General features: G+C 43.6%; 1 protein-coding gene across 1 annotated transcript in view; it reads right to left on the bottom strand.

The window, feature by feature from the left end:
- LOC114878276 (lateral signaling target protein 2 homolog) overlaps positions 1-17,264 on the bottom strand; it is an 80,948-nt gene that overhangs the window by 30,314 nt on the left and 33,370 nt on the right. The gene's annotated exons all lie outside the window — the stretch shown is intronic.

Raw genomic sequence — 17,264 nt, forward strand, 5'->3', positions numbered from 1 at the left:
TCACGACCGGTGACGATGATTCATTTCGCTCGATTCCTCGCGATATCGCGCCTCGTGCACGTTAACGTAAACGCACGTGATACGGTTGTAGTTTTCGACAACCCGGATGGGTCCATAGCCTCGCTGTTTTATCTAAATCCCTTTCGGAACTGCGATACGACAGTCAACGGTGACGAAATCGAGATCGAATCGATACGCATCTTTCGTTAAAAATTTCCTTTGGAAAAATGAGAAAACGATAACGCCAGCTCGACTAAATTTAATTTAGCAATGCGCTAAGCAATGCGTGCGGATCGCTAATCAAACTCGGATACACTTTGGATAAATAAAGGTGCAAGGTGCTAACCACGTTTGAAAACACTTTCTCAGAATCGATGCGAGAGAAAAAGAAAAGGAAACGAAAACAATGAATGGACGCAAATTTCTGTCTGGTGATTTGATACGTCAACAGTCACGAGCTTCGAGACAATATTCCAAAAACAGAGCCAGAAAAACAGAAAATAAAAGGATCACGAAATTCAGACGTTTATTAACATCCTCCGTATATAGGGTGATCCTAATTTTCCTTTCCTTCCGAACACTTTTCTATCGTTGATTTTTCAGGATAATCGGTGCATCGAACGGGCGAAAATCGCACGTACATACGTGACATGTTAATCGAATGAAATTACATACGTGCAATGGAACACGAATACGAAAACAGACTCTTGGACGCCGGGATTTTTCCGTATATCGATATAAAATGGCAAAAACAGTTCGTTAAAAACGTAGACATCAGCAGCTTCGAGAACAACAGTTTGCGCCTCGTCATCGTACGAAAACGGATGGAAGACCGTTGATAATTTAGTCGAAATAATGCTCGGTGATTTCGGCAACGCTCCAAAAATATCCTCTCTGCTAACCAATGTTTCCGGGGTTGTGCAAAGTTCGTGAAATGTTATCGCGATTTCGCAAATTCCTGCCCTCCCATGGTTCTCGACGGTTCTCGATAACCGTCAAATGTAATTCTTGTCTCGGAGGATTTTATTTTATTTCATTCTGGTTGTTGTTAATGACACCGGAACGGTCGAGATTAATCAACCATGTGATTCGAATTAAAATCACTTCGTTTGAAAAGATTCGCGAACGAGTGCACTGACGACGATTCTTGTCCATTGTTCGCCGCGAATGATTGATCGCGAAAGGGCAATTAATAACGAGAGTAACAATAATTCCTTGACCGAGGATCGCTTGTATCTTTTAAACGGCAATGACGTCTGACGACGATTCATTACAAACGTGATAAACTCTGCGATATTCAGAGGCCACGAATAATTATTATAATTCCGGGAATTACCGCGTTCCATTTTTTTTTTTCTACTCTCACAAGTCTCTGTTCGATGGTTCAACGAATCGAACCATGCATTGCGATATCGTTAATTTCTCAAACGCCTCGCTTTTTTCCTCTCATTTATCAAAAACGCACCCAGGGTGTGTAATGAAAAATAATATCCAACACTTTGGACGTGACGAATCGTTTCATTTTGAAATTGAAACTTTCCACTTCTGATACATTGGAAAATTAACCAATTTTTTGGTCGTCAGGCTCGAAACAGGCGCGATATCTCAATGTGTCCGTTTTTTGTGAAGACAGTGAAGTCAGAATCAACGGTGTCCTTCGAAAAGAACGCTTCAAATACGCTTTCTAAAACGAGTTTCGCTTCTTTTGCTTGTCACCCGGTCTGATCTCATCCCGATACCGCCCTCGTACAATCCTTTTCACGAATCTCTCTTACAGATACCATTTAATTGACCCTTCCAGTTTCCCACTAGAGTTTTTTCGCATGCAAAATCAGCAAGTTTGCCGAAGACACCCTATATAAAAGACGAAACACAACGGCAGTGTGGTAGCAAAGTTTGCTTTCAGCCGTGTGTGCGTAAGCGATTCGCCCACGCGACCGAATAAAATCACCGACTAGACAGCGAGGGCACGAAACGGGAAGAGAGGACTATCAGCGGACACGCGTCGATCAGATAGCTCTCTGGCGTAGTATTTCACGTGGCTATCGATCGATCGGCGAATCGAACTAGTAGACCCATCCGACCGCGACCGTTTCGCAAGCTGTCGCTCGAGAACGCTACGTCCTGTCGCGTCGGCTCGCGTCGTCCGCGCCACGTCGAACCGGTATTCCTGAAGGAATACGGACAGGTGTCCGTCCAGATCGTGGCACGGATTACGCGGTCGGCCAGACGCGTACCACCGAGTCCGCGCGGAATTCCGCGGCCGAACCGAGGACGTCGATCGATCTTGAACGAATTGCTGCGGAGACGTTTCTGGGCTCGTAAACGGATCGACAAATTTCGGGGTGCATTCAGAATTCTAACAAAAAATCAATTCTTTCATAAATCAGCTGTCAACTTCACAGACGTAAATTTCGGCAGCTATGAAATTGTTTCCATTGGAATTTATGTAAAGATAAATAGCAGTAATGAGAAACATCGAGACTGATGATTTTCAATTTGTTTCTGAATTAGAAAGAAAATGAGCAGAAAGTATAAACGAAATCATTAATCTCAATAGAGGGTTTGAAGTATAAAGATACAGTCAGAAGATATTTCGAGACGTTTAAAGTTAATACAGTGCACATGTGGCTGTGCTGGAAACTTCCTTCTAGAATTAATTGCAACTGTTCGCAACGATTGCAATTGTCTGACGATTTGTTAACACGAAAGTAACGTTTAATGTGCGTGACAACGACACGCCTAATCGAGGGTCGCCTTTATCGTGAAGGAAGACCGTGAACCGTGACTATTGAAATCACGACAAACTGCATGGACGTTGGCAGATACGTACTCATTGATATTGTATATGAGAAATATTCGAATGGGATAAAAGAGAATTTGGAAATTAGAATAGGTTTATTTTGAAACTTCGTATTTTATAATGATGTTTACCGTTCTCAGCAATTTGCATCAATTTTACCTGCGGACACGTGTAACGCGGTCTGCTTTTTTCTCTGCTCCGTTACGAAACACCTGATCGGATCGACACCTTGTAGTTTAATAACGAGATGTCCCCGTCGATAGTTGGGAAAGGATTAGGCGTTCATAGGGAACAGTAGCCGGCGAGCTTGCCAAAGTCCATTAAGCGGATCGGCGAACAGCTGGTCGGCTTCTTTGTCTCTACGCGGCCCAGTCTGATAACTAGTCATCGAGTCATCGCCCGTAATAAATTCGATTTTAAATAGAAACGATAGCGATGCCGATCCCGAGAAACCGTGACGCGTTTACCCGATGATCTCTAAACTGACCCCAGCTGCCGCAACTAAACGCCGCAACTTGAAGTCTAATTGCTCCGCTTTTATCCATTATTTTTCATCGTTTTTTAAACGCCAGACTAATCGATTAGTCAGAAATCATTGTAACGGTACAGGAATGTAGAACAATTGGTGCGATACGCGAATCATCGATCAAGCTGTGTTTTAATTCAAGTTCAGAGAGACAGAAAGAAGAGATGCTTCCTCTTAGTCTTTTTCATCTTCTACTTCAGCTTGATTCATCGTATTGAAAGAGTTCAACATCGCACGATTGCGAACGCCGACAGAAAGTTCAACTTTTCAGGAGAGGCGAACTTTTGCTATAGAGAAGTGCGAAAGAGAAGACGCAATAAATGGTCAGCTTCTTTTTCCTTTTCTTCTTCTTACTTTGCTTGATTTCTCGCATTGAAAGGGTTAAAGGTCTGGCGATCACGGGAATCGTTCATTGGGAGATTAAAATCGAAACGAACTGAACTTTCTGCAAAAGAGAATTCTTAGCAACGGAGAAGAAACTTGAAAGTACTAACCATTTCTTCTTCTATTTAATTTTTCATAACGAAAGACCTAACTGTTAAAACAAAAGTAACTTTCTATTACAAAGAAGAAAGGTGAAAGTAATAGCCTTTTGTTCTTCAGATGATGATGATGAAGTTAAACTTTCAAGAAACCTTTCACTTCCTTTTCTTCTTCTTGCATTCAATTTTTCATGATTTATCATCACACGAGATCGGAACATTCAAAATCTTCAAAGGAATACCAGCTGTAGAAGGAACATCAAAGCCCGAACCTCTTCTTCTTCTTCTGGATTTAACCATCGCAAGATAACGAGTAACATTTACCAAGAGATGAAAAATTGAAAGAAGAAGTTCTTCAAGAGAAGAGAACTGTTCGTTACGAAGAAGAAACATGAAAAAGGAGACGCAGTTCTCTGCAGACACAGCAACTGGACCCGACTGGTCAGCCTCCTCCTCTTCTTCTTCTTCTTCTTCTTCGTCTTCTTCTTCTGCTGTTGCTGGCTCGTCTTCTCCTGCCGATGTTCTCCAGGGTGACCGACCTCGGGCGTCGTGCCAGCCAGGCTACGAGAAGCGGATCGTACTATCTGCCGGTTTTTGCGGCTCCGATGCAGCCAGCGACCGAGTCGAATTGTTGATACCCGGTCGCAGTAAGCCGGATTAAAAATCGACCGGGGATTACTTTGGCGCGAATTTGTTCGAAGCTCGATCACCAACAAACAGAGGGTGCTATCCTTTTTCCCAAATTTTCATCCTTCTCCGTGATGCTGTCCCTTTTAATCTTCTTTATCGCTGTTGTTTGGCGAGAAAAACACGTTGTTTCGAGAAAAATTAATGGGACGCTGGTAAAAATACTTGTATACCCAATAGTTTTTTAATTTGCGAACCTGTTCTTCGTAGATGTATCGAACTTCTTTGATTTTTGCAACTTGAAATTTTAATCCTCCAAATGGTTTATCGAAACGATTATTTCGTTTAAGTGCCATTTTACCGAATTTATACTGGTATTAATTATTTAATATAACATCAAAACGTTATACCATTGGTCGTTTAATTAATTTATTCGTCTGAAAGCGTTCGTTCACGAAATTGCGTTTGTCGTCGATTTACCAGCCATTTTATTCGCACAAAGAATGTACTAATAGATATGTAAATTGGAGAATAATATCAATATGTAAAATCTGGAGAAAATAAAAGCTTTAAATACGTAGAAATCTTGTCTCAAAAAATCAATCTTCTGTTATCTAAATGTTCTGTAAACCTAGAAAGCTAGGAATAACGGTGATGTCTTTTCACAGCAGGAACATCATTTAAGTTCCTTCTTATTTTCTCCTCAGGTATCCGAGAACCTTTTTAACATCTTCCCATTCGGTAGCGCTTTAAACGTCATTTTGCAAATCTTAAGTGGCCGACTTATGGCAGCAATTAGCAGCTTAGCAACGGCTAAGCATCTTTTATAACGACAGGTATAATTATGAATGCATTTTTTCCCCTTTTATTTCAGTAACGAAGTTTAAACGTCACCTTTTATTCGACTTAGTCGATTACCGAGAATAGCAAAAACCTTTTATCGATTAAACGTGACATAGACTGTGGCTAGCAACGATGAGATGAAAAATTCTCTGAACAGATAAATTCTGTTTTGATTTCTAAATATGACATAGTGCGAATTAAAAACACTCAACGTAAACTATATTTTATCTGACCTCTGACATATGCCAAGTGTTTTAATAAGCTGCACCAAGTATAAATAAACATTTTCATTTATTAACCAATGTACTTTGCCCATACGCCTTTGTACAATCATTAAACACAATCGCGACATTATAAACAGGCAATGTCGCATATATAAACGCATGATCAACAACATCGATCATATGTTATAAATTTTCCCTTGGTTCATTTCTAAGTAGTTTCAATTATAACCTGTCCGACTCCGTACGATCGTTTTTCATTGCAAAGAATTCTGCAGGAAGTTCGGTTCGTATAAACAAGAGAAATTTCCCGAAAAAATCGGGGATTTCATGCATGTCGAGGTCGAAACAACGAATCGCAGCAGCCTCGGGGCAGACGCAGAATCAGAAAGATTCTCGGCGAGCAGAGAAGGATCGACGTCGATCCAAATGACCGAGAGACTAATAAAAGGCAAAATAAGAGGAACGCGGTGACGTCTGGCCACTGTCTGGCCTGTTCGCGGGGAAAGAGCGCAACAGAGCCGGCCAGACAGAGGAAAAGAGAAAAGGTGAGGCCGAGTGTGCATGCGAGTCTCCGCCAGTCACCGTCTGAGTCATTAGGCATAATCAGCGAGAGGTCGCGTAACCCGCCTTGCCCGCTCGCCGCTACTCGCAAGACTTTGATTCACTCGGCATCTTTTGCATCAACCCCCTCGCCATCCCCTTCCTGGCTGCAACTCACTGCTCGTACCGTTTTCTTTCAACGAACCAGCCCGCGGGCTGGTCTCTTCAACTCGAGACTTTCAGTCACGATGACTAGTCTCGGGGATTACAAGTGGATAAGTGAGACATTAAATCGGCCCACGATTTCCTCTGCCAACGTTGCTCCGGCTTCGAAACGATCCCCATGGGAGACCTACTATGCTCGAAATCAACTTTCTAACTGTTACAGTCACACGTGAATGCCCGGTGAAAGCTTGTACGGAAGAGTCGCGCGGAAAGTTTTGACAATTCGACGAAACGGTTGTTGTTGCAAAACACGCGTGATAAAGTAAAGGTTCCAAGTATTCCGAGAGAGAACATTTATATAAAGAAGTTTAATTTGCAAAGGGTCAGCTGGAACATTTTCGGAATTACCATTGAGAACGGAATGCGCAATTACCGCGAGCTATGCAGAATAAAGTAACGGTTCGAAGCGTCAGTTTTTATCTTTAAACGAACATTCGTAGTCTAATGACCATCCGACAATGGTTTCAAGAATTCGCGGATGGAATGAATCGAATGATTATTGGAAAATACGAGATATAAATTGAACGGTTTTAACGGAGAAAATGCTGTCTTATTAATATTATATGAATTCAGAGAATATAATCTATCAATTTTGAACAGGATTTTCTGTGTAAAATCACTGGTACGAGAATAGAAAAAATGATGTCGTAAGAAAAGTAAATGATTGATTGAAATGATGGAAAAAATGATTGGGAATGGAGAATAAATTGCTGGTAATAAGCACACCTTGCCAGGAGGTGGATACAATTGGCGAAAAACTTAATGAAACGCAATCAAGTATGGTAAATCGAACGGGACCGACCTATCGAGAGATAATTCTCGCCCTAGGGCGTCGTGAATCATTATGTTAGGGTTAATTAAATTCAAATGCAAAACATTCTACCGTCGCTCGTTTCCTCCCTAAATATTTTAGAGCTGAAAAAATGAACAAGTACAATGCAAAATTCAGCACACGATCCTGAACACATGATTAGATCAACGAAACGCTGACACGTGAATAATTCTACATTTTCGATTGGAATGATCAGATCTGTCAAGAGACATTTTAGATGACGATCCCAAGACTCCTCGTAATAGATATCCTTTCCAGACGGAGGAAATTCATAAAAATTGTAAAGGAGCTGAAACATAAATTTACGAGCATCTAAGATATTCTTCTTGCTATTTGAATTCTTTAAACAAAACGTCAGAAAATGATGAGCGCAAATAAAGAGCGCATTAGTATTTATCCACAATCGCATTATACGTTGCATAGATGCACAGACTGATTATTCATTTATTAAATGAACTATGATATCAACATCAATATTTGATAAATGAGAAAACATTGAGACTGCATTCAGTGGCATAAATTCAGTAAATAACGATCGCAAGATCTAACGATCGTTTCTATAAAAGATTCTTAAATATTCGAATACCATTTCATTGATCATTTATATTACGATTTTTTGATAATTTAATTTTCATTACTACAATTAATAAGATTTGACTATGCGTCAGCCCTAAATCCTTAAAATCAAATCCATTAAACAGAAAAGATAGGATTAGATCTAAGAGATCGAGTACTCTAAGCAGATACCATAGGCTGCCGGTACACGCGGATCCCCCAAAGAGACGCCGTAGGACGATGAACCCCAGGTACGTGAGCGCACACACACCATGGGGATAATGGGTAAACAATAATGAGGGAGAAAACGCAGGTGGAACGAGGTAGAAAAGGAGGCGGTGGAACGGCGTTAACGAGCTAGAAAACTAGCGGAAATTTACGCTCTGACAGATCACGGTCGCCTCCTTATGAACGATATAATAATAATAACTATAATAATTTTATCGGTACGATCTGGCTTAAAGACGCGATTGCCCGGTTGGAAGAGTAAAAAAGCCTTTCATATTGTATCGGCAGGTGAAGTGAAGGTGCAAAAGCGCGCGATCCGACGCGGTCTGTCGAGCGTGCGCGGTTGCCTGGCGTAATGACAGTGCCGCGTTAACTACCATGCCAGACGCGTTCTTTATTATGCAACGTCATCGAAGGGAACGGGCCGAAAGTGAAAAATCGCCGGGAAGCCGATCGCAATCAACCCCGAGAGGCCAGATTGCCTCGCGATCGGAGTCGCTTTCGAGGCAGCAGTGAAACCATTACCAGCCATGCACACCTATTTTAGTCTTATTCTTCGATAAGGATCACCGATCGTCGAGTTACCGATTGGCTAGTTGAATCGATGCTTCATAAACTCCGAATAATAGCAGGCATTTTGATTTCTTTCATATCAAAATTGCTAATCAAAATCTGAAGACTTAATTGCGCGTTTCTATCTGATTATGTAACATCTCCCTCGTTTCCTTTCTCAACGCAATAACACGCGTTTTCCACATCATTAACGGTCACTACTATCGACATATTGTTACTAATTTACTTAGAAGTCTGGATCGTGTTACGGTCCATCGACTCGCGTATCCAATAATCCGGCTTCGCCTGAATTTGAAAGGTAGACCTCATCTGTTCCTGAAATCGCAGAAGCATGTCTGACGCAGTTACAATCCCATAACGTGTCTGAAAGGTCTATTCCCGCGTCTATTTTAACAATTTAATTAATTATCAATTACGAAAGATTTCCATTGATAGATAACACAATAGGGACGAACTGGAACTCACGTGTTCGTACGTAAAATTCCTAGAATAGAAGTATCGTAATACGACGAACGACTAATTATCGATCAATTAAGACTTCATTATTTTTCACATTTCACGAAACACAGTTTTCGTTTTCTAATGAAAGCAGGGCTTTTAATAGACACGGTGCGTCATCGGAGACACGGTTATTATGAAACACGTGTTCACCCGAAGAGATTTTCAGAATTTCACCCGCGAGTGAAAGAAGCTTCTCGATTCGCGTTATGTATAAGCGAATCACGACGGTGATGAAGAAGAGAGGTGAAAAAGAGGAGGAAACGATCGGCAACGAGGACAGCCACGTGGACTGGGACGCGATGAGTACCTGAAGCCTCTCATTTAAAAGGTGGGGGGGGCGTCAATTAATGCCTTTTCAAGAAATTGCGTAATCGTCTAGACTAGCTGACCTCTTTATCGCTCTTATCGTTGAAGGTTGATTTCATAGTCGATCAAGTCCAGAAGAAGATGTTATTACCCGTCATTGGGCTCGCAATTACGACGACCGAATCTCTACTTGTTCGTTCATCGACCGTCCTAATATTTTCTACGATTCTTAAAAACGTGCTTTTTTAATCAGACCATCTGTCACCGGGTATTTTTAGCCCTATTCGAGAACGATTTCACGAGCAAGCTCTCTCCTAGAGAAGGAACATTTCAGTCTGCCTCTTCCCTTGTTATCCCCTAGATTCTAGCTAGCTCAAAGAGAGAGAGTATCGCGTAACACAAGGGAAATCACCGTCCGCTTTTCACGAATGTATAGAATTTTTCATCTTTATCAGACGATTTCCACGATCCTTCCCATTTCTTTCTCGCTCACCCTCCTCACCAGTTAGGCTATCTCCTGGCTAAGAAATTTATAAATACCAGAAATTCCTGGCGAATATTGATTAAAATTTTTGTAACTAATAAATAAGATGGATTTTCTAAGAAAAATATGTGAAACAAAATTTGAACTGTTTCCAGCCAGTAGAAACTGACTCACTCAACGTACGAAATGCAACGTCGAAGAAAACCCCCGGACGGAGAACCTGCCTACCAGACGTCGATGCATACGAGCCAGGATTCTTTTTCTTTTCTTTCTCTCTTAGCATGCAGAACCGCCAGGACTCGTCCGACAGGACAGCGACAGGTCGTCCTATGAGTGTTCGGAGCTCGTATGCAAATGTGTGGCCGTGCTGTTTGCGCTGGACGAACTTGGCCGTGTCGTCTCTGGAAATGGCCAGCAATGGGGAGATTTTAAGAGGGGGACCGCGGAGGAGGTCGAGGTTAAGACCCGGTTATACGACGCGTTGCGGGTCGCGTCCTCGTCAGGGACTGGGTCGAGGTTGTTCAGGGGCCGTAGCCGGTAAAAAAGCAGCGACACGGGAGGAGAGCCCCGTGAAAGCTTCGTGAAAAGTGTCGTCTCGCAGACGTGGGATTTCGCGACCGGTCCTGTCTGTCGCCTTCTTTCTTCCTTCCTCGTCAAGCCTTTCTCCGTGTCTGGACGACCCTCGGGAGGTCGAACCAGTTCCAGACGAAAGGTTGTCCCGTGCTTTCTCGACGGGGGAATTTCACGGGCACCTGGATCGTCCTTCGGACAACGTGTCTCTTCACCCGGCGACCAGACGACACGCGTCGCGTCTCTCGCCTTGCTATCGTTTCTTCTTTTATGCCGTATTCGTATTCCCTTTCTATCATCGTACGGAAGGTGGTTAAATTTTCATTCGAATTCTCGCAACTCTTTTCTCTCCGTCCTTGCGTCTTTGTCGGTTAGGATACAACGGAGGCGTTAAATGGAAATGATCGTTGGATTACCAGGATCGTTTCCCGCGGTATATCGCCGTTTCGTGCCGGACATTCGCGATCAGCTCGATTGCGCGGCAGAAGTCGCCGTTGAGGACAGGTGAACGACGACGTGTCTGGGAGTTCGAAGCTCGCAGCAGGCGTCGATTTCTCGGGAAATCGCGCAATTTCGAAAGCGCGAATTGACGTAGCGAGACGCGTGTTACGGCTGCGAAACACGTACGTCCTCGTCGTTGCAGAAACACGCTCGAGTGGCGAGGAAACGGTGAAGGAAAGCATCCGAAGTGACCGTTGCTTGTCGCAATGCAACCGCGCCGATTGCGGCGTCCGCGCGCGAGTAAACACGTCTAGACGCTCGTCCGACTTTCACCTCCATCGCGAGCAAGTCTGTTGTAACGCGGCTATGCTTCTAATTGCAAGCGGCTTATCGCGAAAACAGACCAAGGATGTCCTGGAATTCGACGATGCTCTTTAGCAACGATTTCGATTTAGAAACACGGTTACGTTACAAAATTTCAGGAGGAATCGTATTTTACCCCTTTCGTCGCTGACCATATCGAGACTTGACCAGGGAACGAGTTTGAAAGATTCCTCGTGTCGGCCGATATTTGAACTACGATAATGGTTTGTACATACCTCGAGTGAAAAACGTATACAGTAATTTGTTTTACCTACTTTGCAAGCGATCGGACTGGTCCGTGCATCGCAGACAAGTATTGCGTCGAGAAGATGGAGCGATGCCACGCGACGTCGAGCGTTTCCCGCGCGTTCCATATAGAGAAGCTTATTTTTAAACGAAATCGGTGCAACACCTACGTCAATCAGACGGCTTCGGTGTCGCCGTGACAGGAATAAAATCACGGCATTCGTTGCTCTAGAAATAAATACGTCTAGACGTCCAACTTTCACTTGGCCGTCATTGACAGACTAACCTTCCGCGGTATACTTTTCAAGAACGCCCCGCCGTGATTTCCGGGCCCGAACACTTTGATCGATTGTTCCGTTCGTCAACGAGCTTTTACATTTCCTCTTTCTCGACCTCCCTCTATATCGCAATTTTCTATCGTTAACTTTGTTACCTTTGTTAGAAGAGTAGGAATGATTCATCGAGATTCTGCTTGAAATTCTTATCATTAATTTTTGCCAGGGAATAAAGTTAAATGCATTTCTTGTACCGTTATCTGCGCCTCGTATAAACGCTAGAGGATCCACTGGATACGTGTTGGAACGGTGATTTAGAAGTGCTGTTAAATATTAACTACACCGTGATTACCATGGCAGACAGTTACAAATAAATGATAATTGACCGTCTCCCGTGATGTACTGTTACCTTTACGATATACATATTAATATCGCGAGGCTCGATCCGGCGGGGATACCAATTGGAACGATGATTTGAACGTGATATAAAGTTGCGTCGCGAGGAATATTAACAGGATCGCGCGTCGACTCGTTGATTAATTGATCAGCGTTAATTTGATGGAACCGAAAAGCGTCTTTAATATTTTCTGAAACAGCTACGCCTTATCAATCATTTTCTCTATCAACGATAATTACGTTTCCGATGATATTTATAAACATTTTAAATATAAATCGTTTGCACACAATGCACGTGTTCGCCTTGTTCGTCACGATTCTTTCTTTCACAGTTTCCTGACGAAAACGACACGACCGGAAACACTCGAGGCGAGCAAATGAATCATCGTTCCTTTTGTCAGTGAAATTAGGCAGAATACGTGTCCGACTAGATTAGAGGGAAACGTGGACGTGTATGAGCAGCGTATAGAGCTTAAAAGTTGCACTCGTTTGACCTCGCATCGTAACTTGAATACTTATGCTCTCTTTTACTGCTGACCCTATTAGGGGTGTTCAGTTACAGGAACAAAATATAACCACTTCTATTAGCGGTTAACATACTTACTGCACAAAATTTCCCATTAAGATATTTCTTTTCCTTGTCATGAATTTTAATTGGAAGAAGACTTTGGTCGCGTGAAATTTGTCAAAAATTTGATCTACGATTTAAATCGTTCGGAGGTTCGGTTGCGGGTCAAGGCGGCCATTAAGCAAACCTTTCACGGACACGAAAAGTTCCTTCAGCCCCGGGCGGCCCCGGGCGGCCCCGGTCGGTCCGGTAACCGTTGAATTCTTAACGCGTGCAATCTCCGCGTTCGTCTGCTGCTATCGCTTATCGTGCCTTTCGGTTCGCCACTGGAACGTAAATTTCCGTCGGACAGGGGCCGGCGAGAATCGCGCGAACTCGTCTGGCCAAGTTCCGGTACGAAGCGGAGTTAACCACGCCCGCGTATATTCCAGTCAGCCCTCCACGAATCTTTTATGGGGTTGAAAAATTCACTCGTCCGCGCCGTCGATTACGAGGCTCCATCTTCCCTACCCTACTCTTTTCACCCTCCTCTCAACGCCCGAATAACCCAATTTCACCGCCACCCTTTTCATGATCGATTATCGAGAACACCTCGGTTGTGTGTTCGCTGCGCGACAGAAACCTGCTTCGAGCACGCCGTATGTAAATCTTTCACTTTTTCTACGCTGAGATATAATTTTCTCGGCTCTTTTTTTCTAAGGTAATAGACTACTTTTAATTCGATCGATTACTGTCATTCGTATACCGCGAATACCTGTTATTACTGCCACGTAATGCGGGGTACAAAAACTAACAGTAACGATCGGCAGCTATCTTTGAAAGCAATTTGTTCGAACTAGGGGAAAAAACAAGAGACTGTATTATGTTTATAGAAGAGTTTCGAATATTCGATGTTGTAATTAGTTACGAGATATGAAACAATTGATTACGCAATGTGTTATTTACTTGTTTTATTTCACGTCTGCCAGTTTAAAATATTATTCCTTCGGATAACCGAGTGGCCAAATATGTTTGTCGACGTGAGTCAGTTGAAAACAATGAGACGATCTCGTGAAAAACGGCAGAAGGAACGAGACGTCAGAACGTCGGACGTTTCTCAATTTATTTTTTCAAGCGTCGTCGCTAGAGAAAGAAATCGTGGAAACGGGTGACAGTGGAACGACGGATGTCGGGTCTGGCAGATAAGGCCAGCCTTCGACAAACACGTCCACGTAATTCCCTATCTAATCGGGGCTAGCCATTTATGCAAACTAGTTGCTAGAGTGGAACGCGTTTCTATCCTCTGTACAAAGGTTTCTCATCTACTATTTCTTTTCGTTTTTTGCTCGTCCTCAACGAAACTTGCTAGTCGTTCGATCGCTAGACATCGGATTCTCGTTAACCCAAGATCTCCATGGGGCTGTGAATGAAATTACATTTCCAAAAAAAAAAGTACCGAATTTTCTAAACTGAGGAAAGCTATGGGAGTCACTAAGGGTTGACGCCTTAAATTTAGAAATATGACGCTAATAACCTTAATGTCCGGTTACACCGTTAATGTATTAATTAGCGTAGGTAAATTGTAATGGAGGAGAAGCATTCGAGTGACACCGTTTCGTTGATGGATCAAGGCCGTTCGATCGTAGCCACTTAGCCGCCGATCGATCTTTCTTTTTCCGTGGATCTTGTTTGTCGCTTCTGTCGCGTTTCCTATCGCGGTTTTGCGTGAAATTTACAAGACTCGTCGTCGCGCAAACGAACGAACGCCGCACGAAAATAACCTTCGCCGACGCGGACCATAAATCATTCGATCGTGCTGCAGAATTTCACGCAAATATCCTGAAATAAATATTCATCGTCCCCGTTGTTCGACGACCAAGCGAACTTCTCGTTGAATTTTTCATTTCGCGCCCCTGGCACGTGGCGTGCCGCGTGGGCCATCGGTGGCCCACGGAGTTGCTCGTACGTTTAACCATCAAAAGCATCCCTCTCGTTTCAGAAGAACGTTAAATACAAACCACTCCTTCCTTTCTAATCAAAAATTTATAAACCATCGTGTCACACGATTGTATGATATCCCTTGTAAGATGTAACAAGGGGTAATTTTATGATTGTTTATTATAATTCGAGGAATACTGCGTGATCCACAAAGTAGTCTAGGATGTTCAACGAAGCAGTCTATAATGGCTCGTAAACTGGTTTATAGCGGCCATGAAGTAACTTACGATGATTCATAATGTAACCACGAGAATTTACGTCTGGCCCACAAATCAGCTCGTCATGGTACACGGAGTGATATACACACAATGGGCATCAAACTTCTTCTACAATAGTAATTACGTTTCTAATGATCCATAAACAAGCTCATTAACACTTACAAAGTGATCCCTAATAATCCACGAAGTAACCCACAGAGAAATTTTCTAATTTTTAACACAGACAAAGAATCCGAGTGTGTTCAATTTCTAGTAAGCACCTGATCCGTAGACGGTGGGCAGGGACGGGGCAAAAAGCAGGAACGACAATCGATTGAAGAAAACCCGTCTCTCTCGAAGGGAAGCTTCGAGTCGGATTAAGACACGTCCATCGGTGTCGTCTCGAAAGAAACCCGTAGCCGTGTGAATTCTAGGAAGATCCCTGAGAAATCCTCGCTCTATCCGCAGGGGAAGAAAAGAATTCGACGGACGCTGACAAAGAGACACGTTCGTCGACGAGGAGACGGGATCGTCTTATCGGCCGCTCGTTATCCAGACGTACCGAGAACGAAAAGTCTTCGGCCAAGAAATCCAGACGGAAACCTTTTGCCAACGGATCGAGTTCTTCTGCTTTTGCTCTTCACGAGACACCGGGATCCCTAGCCGGGGATAATCGTTGACACGTGTACACTGATCGAGTATTAGTCTTGATCGGGAACCAAAATTCCACTTGCTTGTTTTCTAATACTGACATTTAACCGTGTCGAATTTAATTTAATTTTAATTTTAATTTTAATTTTAATAGACGGGATAAGTCCCATTAGTGTACATAGACGAATTTTACAAAAGCAGGACGAATTTTACAAAAGATTTGAAAAATTCTTCGACCCCAATTCGTGTAACCAGAAGACGATCTTTCTGTTACGTTTCACGCATTCCATTCGGCGTTACGAAATATTTGAAGGGCCGGTGCGGGTTCTGTTCTGTCGCGAAACAACTACACGCGTGACTGGACGAGGAACAGGGTGGAAAAAGTTGCCGACGCGGTCGTGACGGAGTTTCCAGCCCTCGTAAAGTACTCGGATCCTCGCCAGGATCTCGTTAAAGGGATCACGAAATTTTATACACCCGGCCGGAACGTTCCGGGCTTATCAAATTCCTCGGCTTTCCTCGCATAAGCGCACGCTCTCCCTTTGAGGAGATACACCGACGCTTGTGACGTTCCTTCTCGTCGCTTACACGACCGGGAACTCGAGGAATCGTTCGTGAGATTACGAGCAGAGATGCGAGAAGGAAAAGGGGGAGAAAAGAAAAAACGAGGATTTCGAACGTGAGACTATGGAGAAGCTTGCTGGGTTTATTGTACGAGACAGCGGAGGGAAATGTGGGTCGTGAAGAAAAATTTACAACGCCCATTATTTCCACTCCCCAAGAGGCAACCACCCCTTGAATTCGAAATTCGAAGAATAAATATACGATAAAGAGATTTCAGGAATATCTGAGATTCCAAAATTAATGTCTCTAAATATCGAGGCGTCAATTTCACGACCACGCGTCGAATCATCCCCCTTTAAGGCTGTCAAAATCCATGCCCGATCGCGGTTCGCGCGTACACGTCGTCGACCAAAGGCCGATTCCATGTTCGATCGGTGGACGTGCACACAGTCGGACGCCGCACGGTCGGAAAGCTTCGACAATGGCACGACGGGGGATGCAATCGGTGTACACACCCCCCCAGCGACGGACATTTCGCCGGCTGGCTGGTGGTCGAAAGAGCCACGGACGTAATTGAATCTGCGCCGACTTTATTTCCCGCCTCGGAATTATCCTCGGAACCCGGTGCTTCGTTAACGTTAAAAGGATCAAGATTTTATAGTAATCGATGTTGATAATATCGTACATCCTAAATCCGAAGGCGATGGCGAAAGGTGGACGAAGAATTGGAAAGAAGCTTGCCCCTTTCTAGAGCCACGATATCCTGCGACGTTTCCGCTTTAAGCGCGACCCAGACAACGGTCTGGGTTAGGTTCCAAAAAACCGCCCTCGAATCAACCCCCACCCATTCGAGTGTCTGCTCCTAGAAGGACGAATACGAGCTCCGGCAAAGAAAAGGACGGCAGAAGAAAGGTGGAAAAAGGAGGACAATGTGGAGGAGGAGCAGGAAGGGGAGAAAGACAGCGCCTCGGGGGCAGTTTTATTTAAATCGGACTCGGGGAGAAAATGTGGTCTCCGGAGGGCTGAAGCGCACGCTCCAACGCCATGCTAAGTTGGCTCGTATATTTTTTCGAATTATTCCACGGTAAGGGACTGTAAAACGTTGCTGCGGTTCACGCGGTTACTTGAAAAATAGACGGTCAGAAACGATGGCTACAGATTTTCTCTTTCATCCCCCTTATTCCTTCTACGGTGAATTGATGTTGTGTATAATCAACTGTACAGTTGGTAAGAACAATCGATTCAAAAAGAACTTATGTAAAGATCA

This window comes from Osmia bicornis, chromosome 6, assembly GCF_907164935.1.
Source record: "Osmia bicornis bicornis chromosome 6, iOsmBic2.1, whole genome shotgun sequence".
NCBI lineage: Eukaryota > Metazoa > Arthropoda > Insecta > Hymenoptera > Megachilidae > Osmia > Osmia bicornis.